Source organism: Hetaerina americana, unplaced genomic scaffold, assembly GCF_022747635.1.
Source record: "Hetaerina americana unplaced genomic scaffold, ioHetAmer1.1.p SCAF_53, whole genome shotgun sequence".
NCBI lineage: Eukaryota > Metazoa > Arthropoda > Insecta > Odonata > Calopterygidae > Hetaerina > Hetaerina americana.
In genome coordinates this window covers 1262257-1287185 of record NW_027287128.1, presented here as the reverse complement: position 1 = coordinate 1287185, position 24929 = coordinate 1262257, and the positions used below count along the sequence as shown (strand labels likewise).

The following is a 24929-nucleotide window of genomic DNA, read 5'->3' as shown; positions in this document are numbered from 1 at the left end:
GGAGTTTTTTTTCAACCCCGTCGCCAATAGTTCTTTCATGGGAGCCATAAAGGGAAGTCCATAACATTGCCATCCGCCACTCTTAATTCCTGATGGTTTAGCCAATCATTGATGTGATCGATTTGATCAATGAAGGATTCTTGCTTTCACTCCACGCCATGCCTAGTAGCGTTGGAATTCTCCGGCGCGTACGTTCGACCTAATCCACCGAGATGAACCATCAATTATTCAAAATACGTAATTCCTTTTACTAAATGTATGAACTAATCAATGTTAATGGACCTTTCGCGGATGCGGATGCTGTGGATGAGTTATTTTTTTTCCTATTTTTATCTCAGTGGCATTTGGCTGAGAATATTTTTTCTCGTTAGATCACATAAGTTGTGCGTTCATACGCTTTACATTCGAGCGCTTTACATTCGTCTTCAAGGGAAAATACCATGGAAATTCGCGCCTGCCCTTCGTTAGAGAAAAGCGAATGCCCTTAACATGCAAAGGAGGAGGCCGTTTGGCCATTAAACTTAACACGCGTGGCAGATTAATGCCGTTTTTTGTGCGGACGGAAAAAGGGGGCTTGTTTTACAGTTGTTTTCATCGCCGGTTAGCTGCGGTCAGGTCATCGCGATGATCTGGAACTTTAATATCTCCGCTTCCTTCATGATGCGAAGTCGGATCTTCTCGAGTCCCTGTTCTCAGTGAGCGTCGATAACCACTCCTTGTCCTCAGAGGAAAAATTAACTTAAATACCTCTTCCGGGAGTGGAGGATTTTTCAATCTTAAGGTCGTTAGATCTAGAAGTTTCAATGCACTTGAAATTTATTCTTTGCCCGTGTATATCCGCGGCCATGTCGCATATCCATTTGAATAATATCTCCCTTTCTTCGTAAACGGAATTTAATAAATGAAGTCGTTTTTATAGGAGTAGACACTAAGGAAACTTCAGGTTTTCTTATTCTGAGGGTGTTTTCTTTAACTCCTGTCGATTGAACGTAAAAACCCTTTTTGTCTCTTCCTACGGTCACCGATCGTCAAATAAATTTACGGCTGTCATTAGGCTCAGTCGTGGTAGTACAGGTATATTAATCCGATCAGGTCAATATCAGTGTGACCGCTTTGCTTAATCAATAGGAAAGTTGCCTAATATACTAAGGTCCAAATTTTTTAAACTTTTTAAGTGAAAATTAACTATTGGCAAATAAATCTATTCCTGGCACACCAGCTTTGAAAATCATTGATCTGATAATGAGATCTTGTATTGTAGTCACTGTCATCTTTACATGTGTACGTATTTTCTCCAAGAAAATTCGGTGAAATTGGCAATAGAGAAAGAGATAATGAGGGAGACAGTGACGCTGAGAGTAAAAAGATCGTGAGGTGGGCTACGTAATCTATCCTCCCAAAAAGTTTATTTTACTTAGATTACCAGAACTTACCCATCAGAAGATTTGATTCCTTTGAACTGCTTGCTTTTGCGATAGATGGTTATAATTTAAAGGATCAAAACCGTTCTGCCGACCAAGAGATTTCAATACTCGAGGTTTTCTTAGCACTGATGTAAACTTTATTTGTCATCATTGCGCTACTGAATGATGACTAAGGGATTGATATACATGCATTTATTTTATCGCTACTGAAGTTTTAACTTAGAATGGTATACCGAAAGCAAGATTTGGTATGATATACGAGCGTACTCGTACCTATGCATCAATCAAAGACTTACTTCACACACGTCAACCCTACCTTGTAAACAAACATGTATGACTGATAATAGCAGTGCTTAATTCTACCATGAAAATAATTAATATTCTTTTTCTTTAAAGCTATGTTGGTGCAATATTATGTTTATGTATAATTTATTTTTAACAGCAAAGTAAATGTCTCTTAGGAGTACTCTCAATTTTACTTCTTAGGAAGATAGACTTGTGCTATTAAAATGTCAAGAAAAATGTAGGTCCTTAATATATTCATATGAATAGGTTTAAGGTAAAGGGATAGAAACACATAAAAATAGAGTGGATTGGTGGGGTCTCTATCTCATGGCTTTATATGTAGCCATGCGAATATTTTTTCGCCATTTGGCAAGCTGTTCGGCTAAGTATTGGGTGAACTTTGCGATTGCCCATCAAACCGTTTTTTCGGGTTGATAACTGTGTTTATAGTTGTAAATATAAATATCTAAAATATATATATATACATATATATGTATATGATATAAGAAATATATATTATTAGTTATACACACACACACACTGATAGAAAAAACTAAAATAAATAACAGTGACATAAATATATATTACATTTCGGCGATCTTGTCACCATAATCAAACGAAGAAGAATGGGAGTTGAGAAATGAGAAAACGTTATTCTTCTCTTGACTAGGGTAACACATTAGTCATAGGGTAAAGGAAAAGCCGGTAAAGAAATATTTTGACTCAGGAGGCGGTCAGATAAATGCAATCCATCTTTTAAGAGGTTTAACCTCAAAACTCCCACTTGGGATTAACCAGAAAACAAACTTTAGAACACAGCATAATTTAAAACGTATCAGGCGCATGTAAAGTGTAATTGAGTTAATGTTTCCACACCGTTTTCGATAGTATTTGTTTGCAGTTGCAGGTCGAAAAAGAGTGACAAGACCTCAATTTATTGGTGCAAATCAGATTATATATTCTAAATTAAATTATAATTTAATGTAATTGTTGTATGGGGAATATTCTCATTGTCCTCTACTTACCATCATTGATCGTTCATTTCAATAATAATTTTGAGTGGGCATGCTGTTCATACAGATTGCTAATATTATTCAATTAAGTTATTGGATGAACTGTAGTGATAGGATAATGTTGCCTAAAATATTTTTTACCCGGGAACATTTTTTTCCTTACAGATCAAGCTGCAGGTTCACCAGATTCTTTCCTGTCAAGACTTATGAAGAAGGTAAATACTGGGAGGGTATTTCTCTTTTTTCTATGTGAACGTCCTCGTCGCTTCTATGTTTTATTACGATGTTAATATTAAATTAATGTTTAAATTTTGGGAATATTCAGTACATACGCCAAGTGAGCTCCAATTTTGGATTTCCAAAAGCTTGCGAATGTAATCATCTGTGTCGCGGATTTTTTGAGATGCGAGATAAATCTTCTCCGGCGCCTAGCTTTGACTGTCCTGGTGATGTCAGCTAATTATTGCCATGTGCCCATATCGTGGGGCACACTACTGTCGTAAGATTGATCTGTTTTAAATTGCATTCCACCGGAGCAATTAAGCCTAGAGGCATGGTTATTGCCGGCCCTTCTCTAATTGGCGTCCCTCTTCTCCCTCGCTCCCAGTCAGATGGTTTCAGTTTATAAAAAGAGGGCAGGGTGCTGCGTTCTCAGAATAATAACAGCACCATCTCCATCCAACATCTACTTTCGCCTTGTGCGGTCCCGCGGCGTACCGCCGGATGACACACAGCGCCTCAGAAAGCCCCCAACCCCCGCTTCCCCGCACATCACATCAGCGGCCTGGCCCGGCTCTCGCCCTGATGATGCCGTATCTTCATTTTTTCTCTCTCCCCTACCCTTTCCCTCGGTGTTTCATGTCTTAAGGTGGCGGGATTATCTCTCGCAGCTGACGTCCCGAACAAAAGACCGTCTTTATCTCGTCACCATTTATAAAGGACCCCTTTTCCTTCTCTACCTCCTCCACCCCCACCATCCCTCTCTTTCCTTTCCCTTCGTGTTCCCTTGCCGCCCCTCGCATCCATGCCATGCTCCTCCACCCACGCCTTCGCCGCGAAGAGTTGATCTATCCCGTGTTCCCCCTCCTCCCGTCCCACCCTCCTCGCCGCATCCCTTCCCTCGCGGTATCACACTCCCTCCATCCCACCACCAGCCACTTCTATTCCCTCATCCCCCGGGGACTCTCTCCGCCACAACTTTCACTGTCCGTGTGGCGCGCACAAACTCATCCTTAATAATCTACTCGTTCGTCTCCTTCCCCTTGTCCTTTCACTCTCTCACCTCCTCCCCCACCCACCCACCCTCTCATTCACCGCCCGCACCCATCAACTTCTTTTACCCGCCGTCGACATGCACACTCTCGCATCATTCGGGGCCCGAATCCCGTTTATTTACGCTACCGTGCGTACTGTTTTTTCTGCTCCCCTCCTCCCTCCATGAGTGCCCCGTCTCACACCCACAACCATTCCTCTCGTAATCCCAACCCCTCTCCACCCGGTCTCTTTTTAAATACCCTCCACTAGCTCGCTTGCCACCCGAGGATCCAAAAAGAGTCCAGCGTCTTGTGTACAAACAACGGCGAGGGCGGGACATGGAGCGGGAGGGAGAGATAGAGAGAGGGGTAAGTTTTTTGAGATGCGGACGCGTTCAATCGTGATCGTAAACCGCGAGGTCGTGGGAGGTGGCTCGCTTTATTTTCGCTCTCCGCTCGAGAGCACCCTCGATCGCTCGTTCCCCTGATAGCGGTGGCGGCACATGAAGTGACCCGGCTGCGGAATTCGAGCTGACGTCGGCATCACCAAATTATCGTCGGCGTTTGCGATGGAGGACATTTGTTTATCAGCGCGTGCTTAAGGGGGCTACTCAGTCGGGAAAATCGGGAAAAAGTCGGGAATCGCTCAGTATTTTTAGAAATTCTTGAAAAATAACGAAAAGAAGGTCGTATTCTTATAGTTAAACAACTCAATTTCTCTTTTGTGAGTGTTGGTTTTCGTCGTCTGTTTCCACGGGGCGGCGCGAGGTGTCGGAGTCGGGATTTTGTTTTACTCACGGGCGGAAGAATACTCAAAAGGTGAAGAACGTGCGTGCCCGCTCTCGCAATTCATTACACTCCTCTGAATCGTTCACCTAAACATTCGCCTGTCCACTAGATTTGAGATCCGTGGACGTGCTAAGCCAACGATCTCCTTAAATCTAGTTAGAGACCGGTTTTTTTAATGCCTCATCTCAAAAAAGCTGCTGCTCGATCGGTTTCCGCGTTAACGGGTGATTTATCAATGAAATTCCTTCTTGGTTATTACCAAACGATTTGCATCTTTCTAATTGTAACCCTACAAACTGTCTAATAACCATTATATCTTGACACTGACTTTTCTACTCTATAATATACCTTCATTATGTGCCACGAGTGTTAGTAAAGTCAACTCAAATGTAGGTAATTAAAGCTTTAAAAAAAAATAGCCACACATGTTTATCATTATAAAATGATGAATAATTATGCCATAAATGGCTTCTAATATTTCTCATGATTTAATTTAACTTTTTAAGAAATGCTTCAATGTGGTGTAAGGATATTCCATAGTTTTTTCGCAAAATATTGGTGCTATCAGTTTATTGTGGCATTTCAGTTGTTCAGTCCAATTGTTTAGTCCAGATTTTCTATCATTTGCTTTCATGGTCAGCTTTAAGATAAGTGCTGTTTGCGTTTATTAATTTGCGTGATTTTTAAAAATGATTTTGGCCTGTGATACTTGTTTATTGTTTATGAGTTCCATCATAAAATTCATTGGTGATCATGGCAGTTTGTCCATCCCACTTCCAGAGTTTAAGTTTTTACGCGATCTTGAAAGACCGAAGCAACCACAGCGTTAACATTTCTTCCTTTCATAATCGCAACCGTGGCGCTCGTTGTCAGTGCGAGGCATTCTTGCTTCTCCTTTCAGTGCATAGGCATAGCTGAGGGCTGGGAACCCCACACAGCTGTTGGAGATTCCTTCCGCGTGAAATCACTTATCAACACTCATCATTCGAGAATGTCGTTTCCATCAGTGATGCGCATGCTTAATGAATGGGGAGGATGCAAAAAAGACTCGCCAGCGGGTCGTGTTGCGCCCGGTGCTCCGAACCAAATGAAGCACCTCCTCGCCTCATCCACCCTGCGATTGCGCTCCGCGGCCATACCTCGGGCGCGGCGAGGAGGCCGACCGCCAATAGCATGTCGTGGCCCGGAGGCAGGAAGCGTGAGACGGCAAAGGGGAGAGAGAGGGAGGGAGTTAAGTGAGCGCCCACGGGCAGACGGGAGGTGTTCGAGTCCAGATTGGTCGGCCATGGCATTGGAGTGATTGCGTGAGCGGAGGAACGGCGACTCGTCTTTTTTTGTTTTTGGGATCAGGAGGCATGAACGTGTAAGTCGGACTCGTCTGCTCATCGAAGTCAGTTTTAAAGTGACATCACTTTTGCAGAAGCAAAATAATGCGAGCTATGTTCCGAAAAGTGAATTTTAATGAGGGCGGAAGTCATATGGTTGACAAATTACCTCACTTGTAAAAGATGCCTTTAAGCTAGCGAACGGCGGGTGTGCGTAAAGGTGAAAGGTGGGTAACCTTGGAAGCGATTTTTTTAAACATTTCCGTTTTTGTTGCAAAAACAGCGTGCACTGGTTTTTCAAATCTGTTTACTCTTTATAATCACAGCATATTTTGTATGGGAAAGTAAAATACCATATCCCTACTTTTTAACATTATCCTTCTATATACTTCTTTAAGGGTACTATCAAAATAAAGCCATCTGATTTAATAGGTTGGTAAAAATGTTGAATTATGACTTATCTTGAATTTTAATGTTGTATAATCATGGGAGGCACACAGTTATCTTGTTGGTGCTTTATCAACAATGAATGTTCATAAACGCTACACATTATTATAGCTGGCCAGAAATATGGTCTCGTAATTAAAGTATGAAAATTAAGTTCCACGCTTTCGCTTGAAAATAATTAACTTCCGATGTGTGCTCTCATGCAAGGAAAGGAATTGAACTCCCTACCCTGATGTGTGAATTTCACCTGTTCTGGGCTTTGTGCGATGTACCTTCACTTATCAATTATATGCGTCAAGAATTTCGTGCTGTATTCGCAGGGACTTGCCACAAGCCACGAACGATGACCCAGGTATTCTAAATAAGGTCATAACTGGAGGTGAGTCGTGAGTCTACGGCTATGACCTTGAAAAAAGCCCAGTATTCTCAACAATCGGTTGAAGAGATTAAGGAGAATGCGACGAGGCAGCTGGTGACTATTCCGAAAAAGCACTTCGTCGATTGTTTTGAAAAGTGGAAGGGACGCTGGGATAGGTGTGTGAAGTCCCAAGGGGACTAAGGCCTCATATATTGTTTTAGATACGTTATTTTTCTCAAAATATTTCATGGCTGAACACTTTTCGGACAGACCTCGTATACTCTTTTATTATTTTATACTTATATAGTATATACCTCATAATCATGTGATACCTACAGTATAAAAGTATTACGATTTTAGGTGTGTGGTGGAATTCTGTCCCTTTTATTTTTTACAATTATAAAACTTAGAATGTTATAATGATAAAACTTAGAAAAATGAATAGAATATGTTAAATAGTGTTATTTAATGTTTAAGCAGACATTGGATTAAAAATATATTTAATTGAGTCGATTTTGCTCGTTTATTAATATTGTCCAGACGAATTTGGCTTGGATGCTATTTTGCAACACATTTAGACTTATATTCCCCGCTCCTCCCTCTATATCTAGGCGGTAATTACAATAACATCCTACTTCTTTAATCCTATATCTTTGGGATGTGACTTAAAGATTGGTCAATTCTTCTTCTTCCAAATGGGCAGGAAGCTTGAAAATATCCATCAGCGTGAAACTGTTATGAGAAAACACCATGTGTATTACTGCGGACGGTTAATAATTAAAAAAGGATCACTCACGAACGTTTGACGTCTTTAGTTCAGCCCCATAACCAGGGTGCGTCGTATTAGTGGCATTTCCTGTGGCAATCTCACGCTGTTCGTCCTTTTGGCCTAAAGTACCATTATTCTGTCTGAATTCTTCGCAATTCATGAGCAACTCCAAAATCGAGACTCGGTTTTCTAAAGTCATTAACGGCTTAACTGTTCGATTATCTTTTTTAAGACTCTGAGCCCTGATAACCTTTTTGAAAAGGCCGTTTTAGTGCTACCAAATTAGTTTGGTTCAGGTTGCCTTCTTGTTCCCTCTAGAGTGAACTCTCAGGCTAGAAAACCTAAGGGGTGCCCAAGAGATCTACCAGCAAATAAGTGCATAAACTATCAATTTTAATAATGTCCATATTTTTGGTGAAATATCTTTTGTCCCAAACGTTTTTTTTCCAGCAAAATTTCTATGGTTTTTTAGTCGTCGACTTTCAATTGACCTTTGAAATATGATCCTTAATTTGAATTATTATCCTACTATAATTAAACGAAAATTCAAATATTGAAAGTTATTGTTTAATTTTTTGATATCCTCGAGTGCGCATGAGGTGATATCGCGCCTTAACTCCCAAGCAAAATCCACCGATCGGAAACTAAATATCCACGCTCGAGATTGGATCCGTGCATGACAAAATTAACCTTTGTAGTGACAGGAGAAGATAGTATAACATTTATGTTTCTGGATGTGTTTACAGCACTATCATGAAACCTTTAAAAGTCATTCATCCTATCGGGCCGAAGATAATAAATCTGCCACATCCAAATATTAAGTGAACTCTATTGAAAGGAATTACATGCATATGTGCAATGTACGGGGAGTGGTCAGCGAAACTTCTCCCCCTATGAATACGAAGACTTATGAATGCATCTACTTATTTATCGCCCCTTAGCTTAAGAACTAATGCATGACTATACCCGGGGATCACATTGGTTTGGTCCCTAAAGTGACCCATGAACCCACTCCCAATGATCAGGGTTCCAATCCCAACTATGACAGATTTTTGAGTAACATCACAATCCCCATTCAAGTGCCTACCATGTGGAGGGCACTTAAAATACAGGGCATCGTCCGAAGGACAGGGCGTTAAACTGTGTGATTCCTTGGCTCTTTTCCTTAAGAGTGGGCTAATGCTGGCGTCAGATTTCTCTCCACCTGTCCTTCTTTCCCTAAAAAAACCTTGCGTATAATAAATTATCCAACTATTCATGGAGGGGCAAACTGACTCGGCTGTCCGTCTCCTCCCCTATGTATACTCCTGAAAATGACCATTCCCCAAACAAATTATCTAGTACGCTGTATTCCTTTCCATGCATGATAAGATTATGGCATCTCCGTCGTAGGTCACACTCGTTGTAACCTACTTACAAAATAGCGACTCTCTTGCAAGAACTTGAGTGAAAACACACGATGGAATTCGTGATTTTTTTTACTGAGGCAATCGACATTGACTTCCTGAGTAGGGTTTCCAGAGAGAGCTCTTGAGTTTCTCCCTTATGGTCTTGCATCTTGATAATTTTTGAACTTCATATGATAGTTGGAGAGGGTCCGTCGGATTACTTTGTATGGACGAAGAAAAAATTTAATAATCGTTACTGCTTATCTATTCGCCGTCCGTTGCGAGTCTGAGATTATTACTTCTTCATCTTCGATTGATGAATTCGATTGTTAACTTAAAGAAATTGGAAAGCGGAACACCGCCATTGTTAAGCCGCGTTGAAAGTTCACATGAAGAATGTGACGAAGTCTTAAAAAAAACAACTGCCTAGCGATTGGTGCGAAAGCGTAAAAGATGATGGAGAGGTGATATGAAACACACGAGCTTGTGGTGGAGTCCATTAAACCCGAGGAATCCCACCACGCATAATGCCTCTTATTAAGCGAAATCGACCTTCAACATCACCACCGCAGAATTCTGACTAGAAGCGATGCTATTAGTAATATTAATTACACATTTATAAGGTCAGACGAATTAATATTTCATAGATGGCATGATAACATTATATTTTTCAACTCTACCACTAAGAGTTTGAAAGAGTTATAAACTTGAAACACTCACTCCCCCAGTTATTTAATAGTGCAGTAAATATTGAATCATTTTTCATGCCAATTTCCCGCGTTGGTTGTGAAATAAAAATTAAAAAAGTTGATTGAAAAACACCTTTTTTTTGATGATTCTGAAAGTGAAAGTTATTCGGTAGATATTTCTGTATATTAGTGAATCATGAAACCCGAAATTTAGTAGTCTCGCTTGCCAATGCTAGAATGTCGGATATATTTATCCTCTAGGAGTGACGGGAGGGACCAATTAGTTGATATGCCTCTTGAGATAGTCTATTTAGTTTCAGTGCGACAATTATTATTGCACAAAAACTTGGTGGCTGATCAATTATATTATCAAATATATACATTTTCTCCGAGTTCAAACGCGAGTCCGTAATATAGAAAGATTAAAACGGTAATGATCCAGCTTGCATGTGAAAAACCGGCTAAGGCTTGTATATCTTTACATTGTTTAGTTGAAAAATTTGATTTTTAAGTAAGCTATTCATAAAATCATTATTTTTGTATTACTTAAAAGTGGCAATCTTTTCTATTCCACGTCAAATGGACCCAAAAATTACTATTATCAACTTATGCCTTAGTGAAGGAATGAAAGACCTTCTACATCGTAATAATTCAGCAAAAACTCTTAGCTAGGTAATTCATAATATTCTTTCTCAATGATGTGCAGTTAAGTTGTTGCAAGATTTACTCGCGCTGCTGAAAGAACAAACAAACTGCGCTGACATGACCGAGGTAATTCAAAAATTAAGTTTACTTATTTTAAATACATTATAAATGAAAGCTCAGCCTATTTTTGAGCCAGGTGGCATTTTTTTATGCATTACTCGAGTATCAAGCATTTCAAGTGGATGGAAAGGGTTTTTTTTCTTTCTTTCTGCTTCAGCAGAGGTACGGACTCGCAGTCGGTTACAAAACTCGGACCTTGCTGTCAAGGAAAGCCAAGGTTGTGGGAGAATGAGGCAAGGAATGGGGGAAAAAGCGAAATGTGTACAGCGTTCGTCGTCCTTCAACGTCCTCAAACCCATCCTCCTCCTCTTCCCCGCATACTTATCGCCAAACGCCTTTTGGTGCGTGTGTGTGTTGTGTATATTCCACATGTGGCTTGCATGTGTTCGATCCGCCCCCATCCCTTCACACCGATTCGTCACGCGAGGAAATGCGAGGTTGGCAAGCCCCGCAGGTCTTGCGACCCATAATCTGTATGAAGCTTTCGACTGATTCGCTACCGACTGACACCATTTACTAAATAAAACACGTATTTTTCCCCCAAAGAATTGCCTACCTGCTCACCCCCGCTTCCTTTTATGTTCCCCTCATTTACGCCGTGCCCATCAACCAGCCGAGGGAACGCAAATGGATGTTTTGAGTGACGCGGATTCACGAGTTCCAGGTCCAACTCGTGAGATTTCTTCGTTGTTACACGATGGAATCTCATCATAGCAGGATTGCAAAATTATACCTACCTTGCGTGGACCACATGGTAGCCTTCTCTACTTCCCGCCGCCTGTTATATCACGCAGAATCTGCGCCAAATCTAAAGTACGTCCAGTTTAGAACTGTACGTAGGCAGGTGGATGAAGATGGGGTCGTTTATCAACGTCATTATATAAATAATAGGATTCTTTCGGCTTTTTTATCATTGAAATGTTTTAAATATAATTGACAGGCTCGTAGATTTCATTCCAATCAAACTTCAGATGAAAGATCCTTGAAAAATTCCGCAGATTTGAAAAAAATCAGTTTTTTTACTTATCATTGTGTAGGGGTCTGTGAGCCTAGTGCATAGATTATTCGCCTAATGACTGAGGGCACTGGTTTTGACTCCGGGTGACGCGTCCGGACATATCCAGTTTCACTCATATCGTGTGGTTTTTCGATTTTCAGTCTTTTCAGTAAATCATAGGTGACCCGGAAAGGAATTGTCTCCCCTACTCTGAAGTATGAATTCCACGTGCCGCAGAGCTTAGTATGACGTGAGATTTCTAGCACATGCTTATCAAACCAATATTCGCCTTCATTACTGTTGTTGGTGGTGGCGTACGTATTCTGTTCTATTTGACAAATAAGTTTTATGTTCCTAAATATACTTGATCAATTATATGTTTAAAACGGTTTTTAACAAGACTTTAACATCCAATGTTTAACTTTAAAGTTTCATTTTGATTCCTCAACTGTTCATTCGACTGTTTTATTTCGATTCGCGAGACGCAAATCGAAGTAGTAATCCGGAAAAGGTATATTTTTTCGCAGTTATTTGAACCCGGCTTCATCACCAGCCGGTAGTTTCTCTAAATGTTTAAACGGCGAGTCTCAAGATCGATTCCCGAAATCGCCTCCTGTTCTCTCTAGTCCCCGTCCACCAACGCCCCTGCCTTCCTGCTACGAAGCCGAGGCTCAACCTCCCTCGCTTCCAGTTTGGAAGATGGCAATTCGATTAATCGCCAAGTTTGGTCACGACTGCACCCTAGGATCGTGATTAGATTAATAGTTTAGTTAAGCCAAAACTAATTATCCCGGTTTGAAATCCGCGTTCCGATAGACGCCTTGCAGCGACTTTAGGATCAAGTGGGGAGGCGCTGAGGCGGGGCGAGGATTACAGGGTGGGGGTGATGTGGTTATGGGAGGGGGTGGATGATGCTTCGTGGGGGCTTGAGGGAAGGGGGACGGGGGTTGTCGCCAGGAATGGGCGGTGTTGGTGCCCCGACTGGGTAGGTGTTCTTTGGAGGGGTGCACACTCACTCGGAGCGGAAATTTCCGGGGAGGTGGTCGCCGTCGACATGGGGAGGTGTACCTAATCGCATGGGAACTGTGAGGAGGTGGGGATAGGGCACCGGACGAGATTTGTGCCCGTGTTTGCCGCCCCCGGACGCAATCAAGGGGAGAGGAATGAGAGGAAGTGGAACGATGAGGAAGGAATATACATCATTTCCGGCGAGGATTCCCTAAAACATGAAAACCGAAAGGTTTCCTGTTGTAATTGAGACTAAACGGCGGATTTGAGTTGCGGCAAGTGTAACCTCACTGCCACAGGACACTGTTGAAGGTAAACTGTGGGTTTTCCAATCCTAATTTTTGGTTTTTATTTCGTGCGGGCTCAGTTCAATATACTCTTCAACTTTTTCCTTTGACGTTCGGAGCTGTAAAAGCTGTACGTGTCATCACAGTGCGTCAGTATTTTTGTTGTCATGGGAGATAATTTCCCATCATCCAAATAGTTTTATAGCTCTTAGGCCCACCATGGGACATTTCCATGTTATAGGTCTCGTAAAATTAGGTCTGTAAATATTTTTAATTAAAAAAAATTTATTCAAATCTCAATGCATGTAAATAACCATTAAGGCCGACTCCAGGTTTGTAAAGATCTGGTGTCGGCCGCTGAACAGATAATTCCAAAATGTTTTTTTCTGGATTACAGGTATACTTCACAGAATGAGATCAACTAGGTTAAGTCACTAACGTCAGATTACCTTATACCATGTTTAAATTTTCTCGATTCGTAATTTTGAGTTTTATCAAATACAGATGTGTAATAACTTTGTGACGGAAATAATAATTTTTGTGTCAATTATTTCCGTATTATTATATAATTTCAAGTGGATGCATCAGTCATCTATCATAGCTCACAATGCGACACGATTAACAACTTCCCAGTGTAGTTGATAGCAGAGTAGGCCCGGCATTTTTCTTGTCTAGACCTGGATTCTCTACTGTAAGCAAATACTCTGTCTTATTTAGATGCTCAGTGGAATCTGTGAGTGATTCAAATGCATCCTTTCTATCCATTATTCAATTTCAGGAGTCTCCAACCACACAATAGTCTCCATTCAACATACATTTTTCCGTTTTCACTGCCATGGACACAATCTATATCGGACTTCAGGTGAAAGTTAAGCTAATGTGATGTAAACGGATCAACGGGAACCCTCTTCTCTCTTCCCTTGTCTTCAACCCTAGCACTTTCCGGCCAAGAATTCTATTTTCTTATGCCATGGCTTCACAAACACCTTCCGGAGAGGTGGAGGGGTCGAGGTGGTTATGGAGATAAGAGGTGGACGATGGATGGGGAAGAAACAAGAGATTAAGCGTGGGAGAAGGGGGTGGGTTGTTTGGCGGGGGGACGAATAGGGGTGTAACACGGAATCATTGTTACGCTCGTGAATTTAAATGAGCGAGCGATCCTTCCGTCGAGAAATTTCCACATTGAGAGAGGAATTTCGGCAATGGAGAGTGAAGTGAGTGGGTGGGGAGGGATGTACGGAATGGGCGGAGCGGGGGATCGAGGTCGGAAGTGGGGGAGGGGGGGGGATGGCGAGGTTGTGGAGGATGACGCCGTAGTAACATATGGGACGCTACAAAGAGGCAGCCGCGTGCTCGAGAGCCACTCGTGTTTTTAAGGCCCGATTGGCTTAAATGCTTGCTCGAGGACCTCGGAAAACGCTCGAAGACACGGGAGGGTCCGGGAGGAGTGTGGAGGGAGGGGAGAGGGGGAAGGGAGCCCCAAAAGCCCTTGAAGCGGAGGGAACGTTCGGCGCTCAGCTTCTCCCCCCTGCCAACGCCACTCTTCCCTCCCTCCCTCTGTTGTGCTTCGCTTCCCATCTCTCCTTCGTTTCCTGGGTATCTTCTCCTCTGCTTCCACTACACTTTCCTCCCCGATTCATCCTTCTCCATCCTTTGCCTCCCTCATATTGACGTAGATACTGTCCCGCTCGTTCTTGTTACACATAATGGTTATTTCAGCATGGATTTTTTTGCATCCTCTAGAATTTCCAAATATTTACTGTCTTTTCATCGAAAAAGCTGAACGGCCAACGAGGCAGACAGCGATCTTCTTGGTATTTTTAAAGGGTCATGGAAAGTTATAATTTTTTTAGAATCAGAATCTGATACACCTGCTTAAAATTAATCTGAAAGCGTATTGTACCCACTCGTAAACATCTAATTAATGCTTTGAAATACTGTTAATGCAGAAAAGTTTATTTTCTTCTAATAATTGCGAATTTTGAATCTAGTTTGCATTGTTTTAATATGAATTTCAAATCGCGCGGATCCTAAAAAGAACACAGAGGTTTATGAGGTTAGCTTTTGGGTGTTGAATATTATTATATTATTATTATTTTCGATTAAAAACCCGTTATCCTCAGGAAGTGTTGAAATGTTGACCTGGGAGCGTTGCCTAATTCCTTGAAACTCTCCTTCTCAGTGGTTTTTCACCCTCTGAAAGTTTTCCAGACTGTATTTTGATACAACATTTTAATATTTCTAGCAAAATAAACCAGACTCCTTAAATTTTAACCAGAACATTCCATTTACATGTAAATGTGAACTCTCTTGGTGAAATATGGTAATTTCTCTCTCCCAGCCAATCCCAAGGCCCTTGGGCGAGAATGACTTTCACAATTCCTTTCCTAGCACGAGTTCCTTTTAATAATATCCCCTTCTTACCATTCCTTCACTTTGGGATCAATAAAGCTTCCTCTTTAAGCTTCACTTTTTGCTAAATGTTTTGGCAATGCACAAATTCCGTTTTTGGAATTTCCATGGATTTAATTCGTCGACGTATATGAGTTGTTATAATATTTTACCAGCACTCAGTGTGCTCACCGGTTGACCCGGAGGTCAGGAATTCGAATTACGGCTCACGTACAGATGTCGGCGTGTTTCGAAGCCACGTGATGCCTTGAGCTACACTAACGATACAAGATGATGTCTTCGCAGCACCTTAAAGGTATTTACAGGCATTAAGTAACAACACCGCATCGTATTGCAACATTGAATCTGCCCATTGATTATCGAGAGGGACAAAGTTATATCTGGGCAGGTAAACACCACACAAGGTTCTCCTAATGGTGCCTAATTAGCAGTTTAGCACACCTAACCTCACCGCGCCTTAGGCGTAAGCCTTCTTGGGGAAATACAATCCGATCATTGCGAAATTAAGAATTTTCCATGGTACGCTCTGACAACCCCAGGACGGCAGGTATCTTCCTGGTGCTATTATTATTGTTCGTGAATTCCAATAGGTTTCGCGTCCGGATTGCGTTTTTCCGCATTGTAACGTCGTTGGCTCAATCTTATTGCCCGTGAATTAAACGCGCGGGGAGGCTCGCGTTTAAATATGTCAATTTTTTCTCCAAAATCGAACTTCGGGATTTGGTCTATCCGTTTTCGCCTCGTGTATCCATTCTTGCATGGATCCATCGAGTCAGCAGCAAGAATTACGAATACACGGGGATGTCCGCGTGCACTTTAATTTGAGGGCGTTTGCTTTTCGCCTCCTAAGTTTTTCACTACTTACTACGTGTCACAACAATGAGGGTGTTTATGTCGCCTTTTCTCACGTCGTTTCCTCAAAAATTTTGTTTATCAACCCCCTCACCCTCTCCTTTCCCTCCATCAGCGCTCCCTCATTTCCCAACCCTCCCCTCCACCCAGAAAACACCCCCGCACGTCGTCACTCTCTCGCACGGCAGCGCCCCAATGCACCAGAAGGGGGCCTCCCCCCCTTTCAAGTACCCCACGCCAGTCTCACATCCCATTCCCATCCCCCCGACCACTTCCCCCAGCCGTCTTTCTCGATTATGCGAGAGGAGGTGGTTAGGGAGGGGTTTCCCCGACTGCCCCCGGCCCCTACTCCCCCGCCCCTTTCACGTCTCCCACTCTTCCGCATCCACCGACCTCACGGGGCCGGCTCATGCCCTGAGCGTGCAGCTGAGGCGCGCACTCGAGGAGTACGTGCTCGAAGAGATGGCTCGTCAAAGGGAGCACCAAAAGTGGCGTGGAGAGATTTCTTCCCCCGGTATTCGGAAGGACGGGCAGCTCACGAGCGGATCGTGCCCAGCGAGCGATTTGTGGAGAGGCGCGAATCGGAACGTGGATTCGAAATGAAAAAGGTCCGCCGAGGGATGAGGATGGGACGCGCGGGTATTGTTTCACCTCGGCGGTTCGGTTCGCGAATCGAATCATCCACCTCCATTCGAGTAAGCTCTGATTCACAACTTGAGCGAGGGATAGAATTTCGATGTACTTTTCGTCGCCGTGAATTTCAGCATGCATACATGGACATATTTTAGATTAACGGTTATTATGGGGGACGACCGACTGAAGAGGGCATTTACGCCTATGGTGATGGGTGTTTCATTTGGTAGAGGTGGGATTTAAAGGGATTGAGGGAAGGATGGAGAGAGAAAACGAGCACCATAATTAGTCTATTCTTAAAGAAAATCACCAAGGGGTCCAAGATTTTAGGCCCCAACCGGCGGACGGCGTACTCCACGTGAAGTCATCTCCATATGGCACGCCAGGGCAGAGATGAGGATACATATGAAAAATCCTGCCCCACCGCCGACACGCCTTTCGAATCCACCCAAATGATTCGAGGTTTCCACCTGTAACGTTCCAGGATGATGATACCTCTTCGAAAGCCGAGGGATGGGCCTCTGAGCGAGCGAAGTTGGCTGGAAATTTCGACGGATGCGACGGAAGTCTACGATTTTACGAATGTCGTCACGTTTCCAGCACCGTGATGAACTGAATGCGCGATGGGCACTCTCCACTTCATCATCCGGGGACGCCGTCAGCGGCACCCTGGTGGCCCGGGGGGGAAGAATTTGGTGGGGATGAGTGGGGTGGCGGGAGGATACTCGCGTGCCAAATGTGGCACGCGAGGCGGATCTCATCGGCACGCCTGTGCGCAGACCGAGTCAAATCACACGGAGGGAAACGTAGAGTATCTGTTTTTTCCTATCCTTTCCTCTCCGCGAATATATCTGTGTTTCGTTCACAATTGATGTGACCCTGTAACATCTTTACCCAAATGCTAAAAGAGAGTCCCGAGTGCCTACTTTTCGGACGTGGTCATTCCTTAACGGTCGCTCAGTCGAAATTTGAGCCACCGGTGGAATTTCAATTTACCTCCTTTGCCAATTATTTCTCCATCCTGGGCTATTATTATCCTGGGCTGTGGTAAATGTCTACGTTGGGATGGGCAAAAAATGGATGGATATTTAGAGGTGCTTTTGACGGATTTCTCCAGGTCAGCAGTTTAATTCTCATTTTCTCATACCCATCACAGCAGTGAAGAGAAACTTTTCTAAAAACCACTCGACTTTTGAGAGAAATATCAGTGGACGGTATTGGTGATTCAATAACAATCATTTTCAAATAATACTTCGCTATATTGTGAATGTTCGAGCAGGAGTAGTATCTATGGTTTCGTGCGCAACGAATGTATACCGCATCATACGACGTCGTTGCTGGGAAGCGTTTATACCATATACCTTGATCAAGGTGGAATTTTGACAGAAATTCTATTATGTCCCTCTATGCTCCGGGCAAAATTTTCTCCCGACATTTTTTGAAAGCAATTGCCCTTAACTTTTAAATTTTATTTTCTAATGTTACTCGTCGAAGTTCTCAGAAAGTCTATGATCAATAATACCATCAATAATACAGTATACTATTTGTATATTCTCCCTGAAATTAGACATTTTTTATTGAAAATATAGAAATACGGTTGAACGATAGTATAAAGTATGTATTAGGGGTTTTGCAAAACTACTTCAGACATGTTAACTCCTATTGTATCCGAATGCGTGAAGACTTCAACTTCTCCTAAATCGTTCCTTTTTATTCTTCCCTGTATATTATTATTTTTCAACCCTGTGTTGCAATCAAATAGTAATAAATGGCAGATCTCTTTCACAAAGCATGAATATTGCTTTAACATGAATGCTTGAAATCGCCATATGCCGTGCATCTTTTCACACGACAGGCCCTGCGCCCTTGGGCAAAATAGACCCGTCTCACCTCGATGCGTGACTCGATTTTTCCCTCTGCTCAAGGAGAGATTCTGGTTTTCGGAGTTCAGCGGACAAAAAACGAAATTGGACACCCTCCTGTGGCATTCTTTATCTGTCCTTGGCAGCCGCCTATTTCTCTGATCGCCGATCTTCAGTCAGACCCCAGGCCCTCGCCCCTAGCGTCCGAGTACGAATTTGTTGATTATGCATGCACGCAAAGTGCCCGTGTGTACATGATCGGAGATCAGAATGCCTCCACCGTCCCCCTTAACTGTCGCACCCCTCCTTGTGTCCACATCCAATAAAAATGGAGGTATTGCGTCGTGTCGGAGAGCCCATCACACCCACGGAAAGTGAAGTACCCTGGCACCTTGAGCTTTCGAGGTAACACACTGGTGCCCCCCCGCGTGGGCCGTAGGCCTTCGAAACGTTCTCGGGGGGTGGGGGGTGTCTCGACCCCTCCCTATTCCAACCCCACCCTCAGGAACCCATCTGAAGACTGATGCGATTGCTGACATCAGCTTTACCTTATGTGAGGCGTGGAGGGGTGGGGTGGGGTGTACCCAGACGGCACGTTGGGGGAGTACAGACGGAAATATTGCCCCACGGCCGCCCCTCTTCGGGGAACAGGACGTTGGCAGGGCGGACGAGGGGGCGGCTGCTACCGTAGGAGGGGCCTTGGTGATGGCGGGAGACGCCGATGTTTGCGAGCGCATAAGCGGGGCATAAACTACCCCCAGCGTTCCCGCCTTCCTCTCCCCCAGGAAATTTCAAGAAAGTAGCGAATGCTTTAAGAAGAGAGGGTCTCGAGTGGGGGAGATGGGGGGCGTGTTTGATGGGGGGAGTGGGGAGGGTGCGATGCGGGGTGTGCATCGAGGATTTGGAAAGGAAGTTTAAAAAGGGGTGGGGGGTCGGATGATGCGATGGAATGGGAACTGGGAATGTATCGTAAAAGACATAAGGGGAACGGGGGAGAGGTGGGGATTTTGATGTCGCTTCTTGGGGAGCAGACCAAGGAGGGGGAAGGCGGCGGGGTTTCCATCTCGGGGAGGCGTCGAGGAGGAACGGTGGGGCCCGCCCTTCGCAGTTGCAGGAGTGGAGAGACCGGGTATTGGGTGGGGGGGGGGTAAACTTCCCCGAAGGGTTGTACAGCGGGGGTGGGCCTGCAGAGGGGTCCGACAGTCTCCCCAAAAGGAGGAGGTGGGTGGTTGCTGCACCCTATTCCCGCTGACTCCTTTAACGGGCGCGCCGAGAGATGGAGAGGGTGGGAGTGCCTTTTATTCTGTACCCAGTCGTCTTTCGGCAAGATGGGGCCGTCTTCCCGTGTTCTCACTCTTTCGAGAGAAGGCAAGCTCGAGAGTGAGTGAAGGCCCGGCTTCTCACTTTATTTTTATTGGAGGGACTTCGGGGCTCTCGCTTCGGGAGGAAGGAGGGGAAAAAGATGCGAGGACGGGCCTCCGAGGGATCGAGTGATGCAGGGTAAGCGGAGTAGGCGTCGGTCGGGCAGTGGAGGTTGTGAGGCGCCACGGTCGACGGAGCAGAGAGGGAGAGCGCTCGGGGGGGAGAGGGAGAGAGAGGAGCGGTGAGGATTTGGGCTGGGTGGTGTGGGCTCTCGAGGTGTAAAGGACCTTCACAAGGTTTTCCTCGGTGTGGGCTACCGAAAAGCGCCCGAGAGCATGTTACGTGTCGGCCGTGGGCACACAGGACGTGGCCGGCTTCTATTGTCGGGGAAATTGGTGCTGTTTGGACCATTATGTTGTTACACCAACTCTTCGTTTTTTTCCACACCGATGAGGAGTTTCGAGACGGGAGTCCGTCGGAGAAAAAATAAAAAAAGTTTTTAGGATGGTTCAAGCCTTCCCGCCCCTAGGATTTTTATATTTATTGAGGGAGTCAAGGTGATAGTGCTTCTGGAATCGTAGATATCATTTTCCGTTCATTACGCCGCCCATGGACCAGAGTTCACGTGCGTCGCCCAGAAAACTTTCTCGCGTCGAGAAAAAGAGTAAATGGTTCATGGAAAATGATGTGGTTGAGTCGGTAAATGATGTTGGAATGAAATTCCCGTCTGTGCTTTTCGGTTACTGAAATCGCCGTTATGTACAGTTATGAAGGATCAAATCTCTTACGTCGACAGTCGAAGAACTAAATTCACTCACGTCGGTAAGAAACAACGTTTCGCTCTTCTGAAGTGAAAGCTATAGGGGAAGAGATGCAGGCGTCCTTTTTTCTCGACATGAGATGCACAAGGCTTTGTCATAGCGGAAATAATGACTTCACTTACTGGATTCGAGTGGACCGCAAGGTATGGTGCCCTTTCCGAGAAAAGTGAATAATAGTATTTTTTTAATAAAGGCATTCAAAAAATCTATGTTGGTAGAATAATAAGTTTTTTGTTTGGATATATGTCTGGACACTGAAAATTATGTTGTATGTAATTTTCATTTGTTCTGTGAAAATGATTGCTTCGGAACAATTTAGAGCACAATGGAAAGCCACGAGCTTACCACAGCCAAAATGAGCGAAGCTAATGGCTTTCATATTCAGTAGGTTCGTGATAAATCTCTAGTTTTGTTCGCTTAGAAATTCTTTTGGCCTTATTCTCTCGTCCCAATTTCCCATGGCCGAACTCGGCATTCAGCGCATGAACCAAAATATTTCGACAGTTTTTGCACCTGCCTTGGATATATATAGACTTTTGTAATTAAGGCCCTAAGTTTATCATTACCAATTCATTGCTTTAGTGTGACTTTAAGTGCGTTGAAGAATGCCAACATCTTAATTCAAACCTCGAAGTACTGAAGTTATGATACCAGAGCAATGGTGGCAGTTATCAGCGGGGATATTGTTTTTTTAACGATAAATTTTAACTTCCAATGAGTTGACACCAAATTCAATAGCAGAGCGCGAGTCCTGCTACTTTGAACTTTCTGCAAAGATAACCGAATTAGTTATGTGTGCCATGAGGTTAGTACAGTGAAAGCCTCTTCGCATTAGAAGGACTTAATTATTTTCGCTTCTCAAGCTTAGGTGGTGGTCTACTTAATCTAAGGAACATGTTCCTTTTATCATATTGTGGTTTACCTGCGGCCAAGCCATCAGGGACCCAGGCTTGAGGTGAGACCCAAACCTCCGATCTTTAGTTCAGGGGACAGCCCTGATGGCTTTCTGACGGGTTTAACCGAACATAGTGCACATCAAAGGTATATTGAGGATATTAAATTAAACATATACTCAGTTTCAAGATATAATATTGGTCCTGCAATCTCTGGAAAGTAAATCTAGAAAGGAGATAAAAAAAATTCTCACTGATCAGTCCGCCATCAATATTTATTACTCAAAAGGGCGCGACCCAAAAATGGCATATCTTAGTGTAACCTCTTTATAAGAAATGCCCATTAAAATGCTAAGTAGTCCCAAATGCTTAGCCATGAATATCTAACGAGAGACAGTGGATCTTCTTCAAACACATTTCATCCTCCACTGATAGAAGTTTTCCTTCCACTCGAACTGCAGTTGTTATCGCGGCCGATATAAATAATCTCGGGAGAGACAGTCGCGACGACGCTTGCCGAGAATTTTTGGGAAACGGATTGAATAAATCATGGCGGCTTAATCACCAATACAGTCACATTAATCATCGGCCGCCGTCAGTTCCGTTGGTTGGGGCGAAGAGGGAGAGAACGAAAATGAAATTTCTCTGTCTCTCTTTCGCTCAGCCGTGTACCTATGTGCATGCCATATATACCTATACACATATGTATGTATATTCCTGCCTGGAGTGGAGGGGGTGATGAAAAGAGGAAGTCAAGTCGACCCCGTGTCTCTCACAAATTTCTCCCGCCTCCGTGACCCCTTGCGATCCCCTCCCGCCTTGGCTGATCGAGAATTGAAACCAACGGATGCCGATGTACACACGCGGTGGCTCGGCAGGGAGGGGGTGATAGGTTTTCGCCCGTCTCCGTCGGCGGTCGCTGTCGTAATGTGTTTGTGATGAGGGGAGGGTAGGAAGGGCCGGTGGAGACTACCGTGGTGCGTGTGGCACACACACGGTGAGTTGATAGGGGGAAGGACTGAACCTGAGGGATGCTTTTTTCCAGGAAGGGGTCGAAGGGGATGCGACGAGGGAGGGAGAATTTAAGGGTGCGTCGAGGGGATGAGTGCTCTCTCTCTCTCCCCCCCCACCCTTCGCCCGCCCCGCACCCCTCGTCTCGGCCGCCCTTGCCGTTCTCGCATCTCCGCACCCTCCTCCTCCGCCGCACATTTCATCCCCCCTGCCCCCCTCGCCCTCCTCTCCCATCCACCCTTTGGAATGCTGCTGCATGGAGGCTTCGGCTCCATCGTCGTCCCCTCGGGCCTTGCTCTCCCTATGCACGCATTACCCGGGGAGAATGCGGGGTTTCCTCGTCCTCTCGACTGGCTCTTTCTCTCTCGGAAATTAGCGCGCCGCGCGAAAAACAATTCAATTTCATGCTCTCGTATATGTTTTTTTTCACCTGACGCCTTCGGAGGAAAATTGCAAATTACGACCGAATTCAGAAGCTTACCGGGGGGCGTGTAATTTTTTTTTTCATATAAAACTGCAAACTCTTTGTGACGGCATTCAAAAACATGAGCGGTTGGGGTAGCTATTTGGTAGATTTTTTATCAAATCCCGAATACGGTTTAGGTTTATAATATCAATAAGTGAATGATTCAACGATGTGCAATTCTGAATCATTTGTAGTATATATTCATTATACCTTAGAAGTAGCGGGTTCAATCCGATTAGATTCGGATTAATCATCGTTGGACCCGTCGCCATGCTTGACGGTGCGCGACCTATTTAAGAAGGGCTTCCTTCCTGGGGATTTTGGTTTGTGTTGCTGTGTTCGTTATTTTATTCGTCTATAAGGTATTTGTTATGGTTTTAAAAAGTCCTTGGTTTAAGAAGTATTATATTTTTCTCTCCTTCTAAATTTTATCTTCTAAATAAATGCTAGAAAAAAATTCCACCAATTTCCTAAACACGAATTTTGAAAATTAATCTTTTCTTCCTGACATGAGTGCATTAAACTTAAAACTGTAACCTCTTATGATATCTTTATGCAGTGTCGTGATTAATTATTGTTTGGCACTTACTTGATGATCTTGGTTGATATTGAGGGGTTATACTACGCTTGAGAGTTAGGTGCTAGAACTTAATGTGTAGGCAGGGTATAACCAAACATGTCATCCCATTAACCCATTAAAACCGGCTCCTTCACTGCCATGGAGAATTCCATCAATAAAGAAATCCTTTTAGGAGTTACATTATGCCGAAGGAGAACGAAAGGCAGAGCCGTCTTCTAAATAAGGGTGTCCTTCTTCTTACCTCTCGGTTGTCAGGGACTCTCGGGAAGGATTTTATTGCTAACTTGGTCTGAAGCCCAGGGCGTAAAACGGGAGATGCACCGATAGTGGCGACCCTTGGCAGAAAAACCAAATCTTTGCGAATCCGCCGCGTAGATTCCCCACGTCCCATTCCCCTCTCCAGTTCGTCCTTTCCCATTCCTCCCCTCAACCCCTCTCGTCGGTCCATCCCAGCTTTATCTCCTCACCCTTAAATCTCCCCACCCTTTAAATATACCCCACCCTCTCACTCTGCCGCCGCCCTTTGCTTTCGCCCCGAGAGACGCGATCCCACATCCCCTCCTCATTCTTGCTCACCTCCCGCTCCCCACCCGCACCCCCGTGCTCATCTGGATGGGAGGGTGGAAGTGTGGTGTGGTGTGCGTGTGTTGGAAGGGGTCTGGAGATCCCCCCGCAAAACTCTCCGTGTGGGCTGGGAGGGGGCGATGCCAGGGGTTTAGGGGGAGCACGGGAGGGTGGGGGTGGCGTGGCGTGCTAACTCATCGCGCCCCGACTTCCACCAGTAGCTCATCCGCTCAGGGTGTGGCCGTGGGGGAAGTTCCGTCGCCTCGCCCCCCCCCCTCCCGACTCATTCGGCCGTAAATATCCCAGCTGAGGTTAACCGGCCACGAAAAATATATTTATCTATTGGGATTATTCAACGGCGCTGTTTATCTATTATACTTATGACGGAGAAATTTTTCGTTCCTGGCAATTATGCATTGGTCATCCGCCCAATCTGTCGTCTTTAATAACGCTAATGAGACGACCTCCCTCTGCTTTATGCATTGAGAGTACCGATATACGCTGTCCTATGCATGTCGTATATTCATCCGGAAAATAAAAGCAGTGAAAAAATGAATATTGTCTTTTTTTAAAGAATTATGTTCCACCTGGTACATTTTCATTTTTTACCTAAACGCCGTGCTTAAAAAAATCATACCGAAAGTGTTTTACCCTGACCTGCGGAATTCGGACTCGG

The 24929-nt window shown here is 44.2% G+C and overlaps 1 protein-coding gene across 1 annotated transcript in view; it reads left to right on the top strand.

Annotated features, from left to right (window-relative positions):
• Positions 1-24929, top strand: part of LOC139694715 (uncharacterized) — a 198253-nt gene that overhangs the window by 72974 nt on the left and 100350 nt on the right. The window contains exon 3 of the mRNA XM_071593215.1: positions 2888-2937. The gene's annotated coding sequence lies outside the window, so the exon portion shown is untranslated. The remainder of the gene's footprint in view (positions 1-2887; positions 2938-24929) is intronic.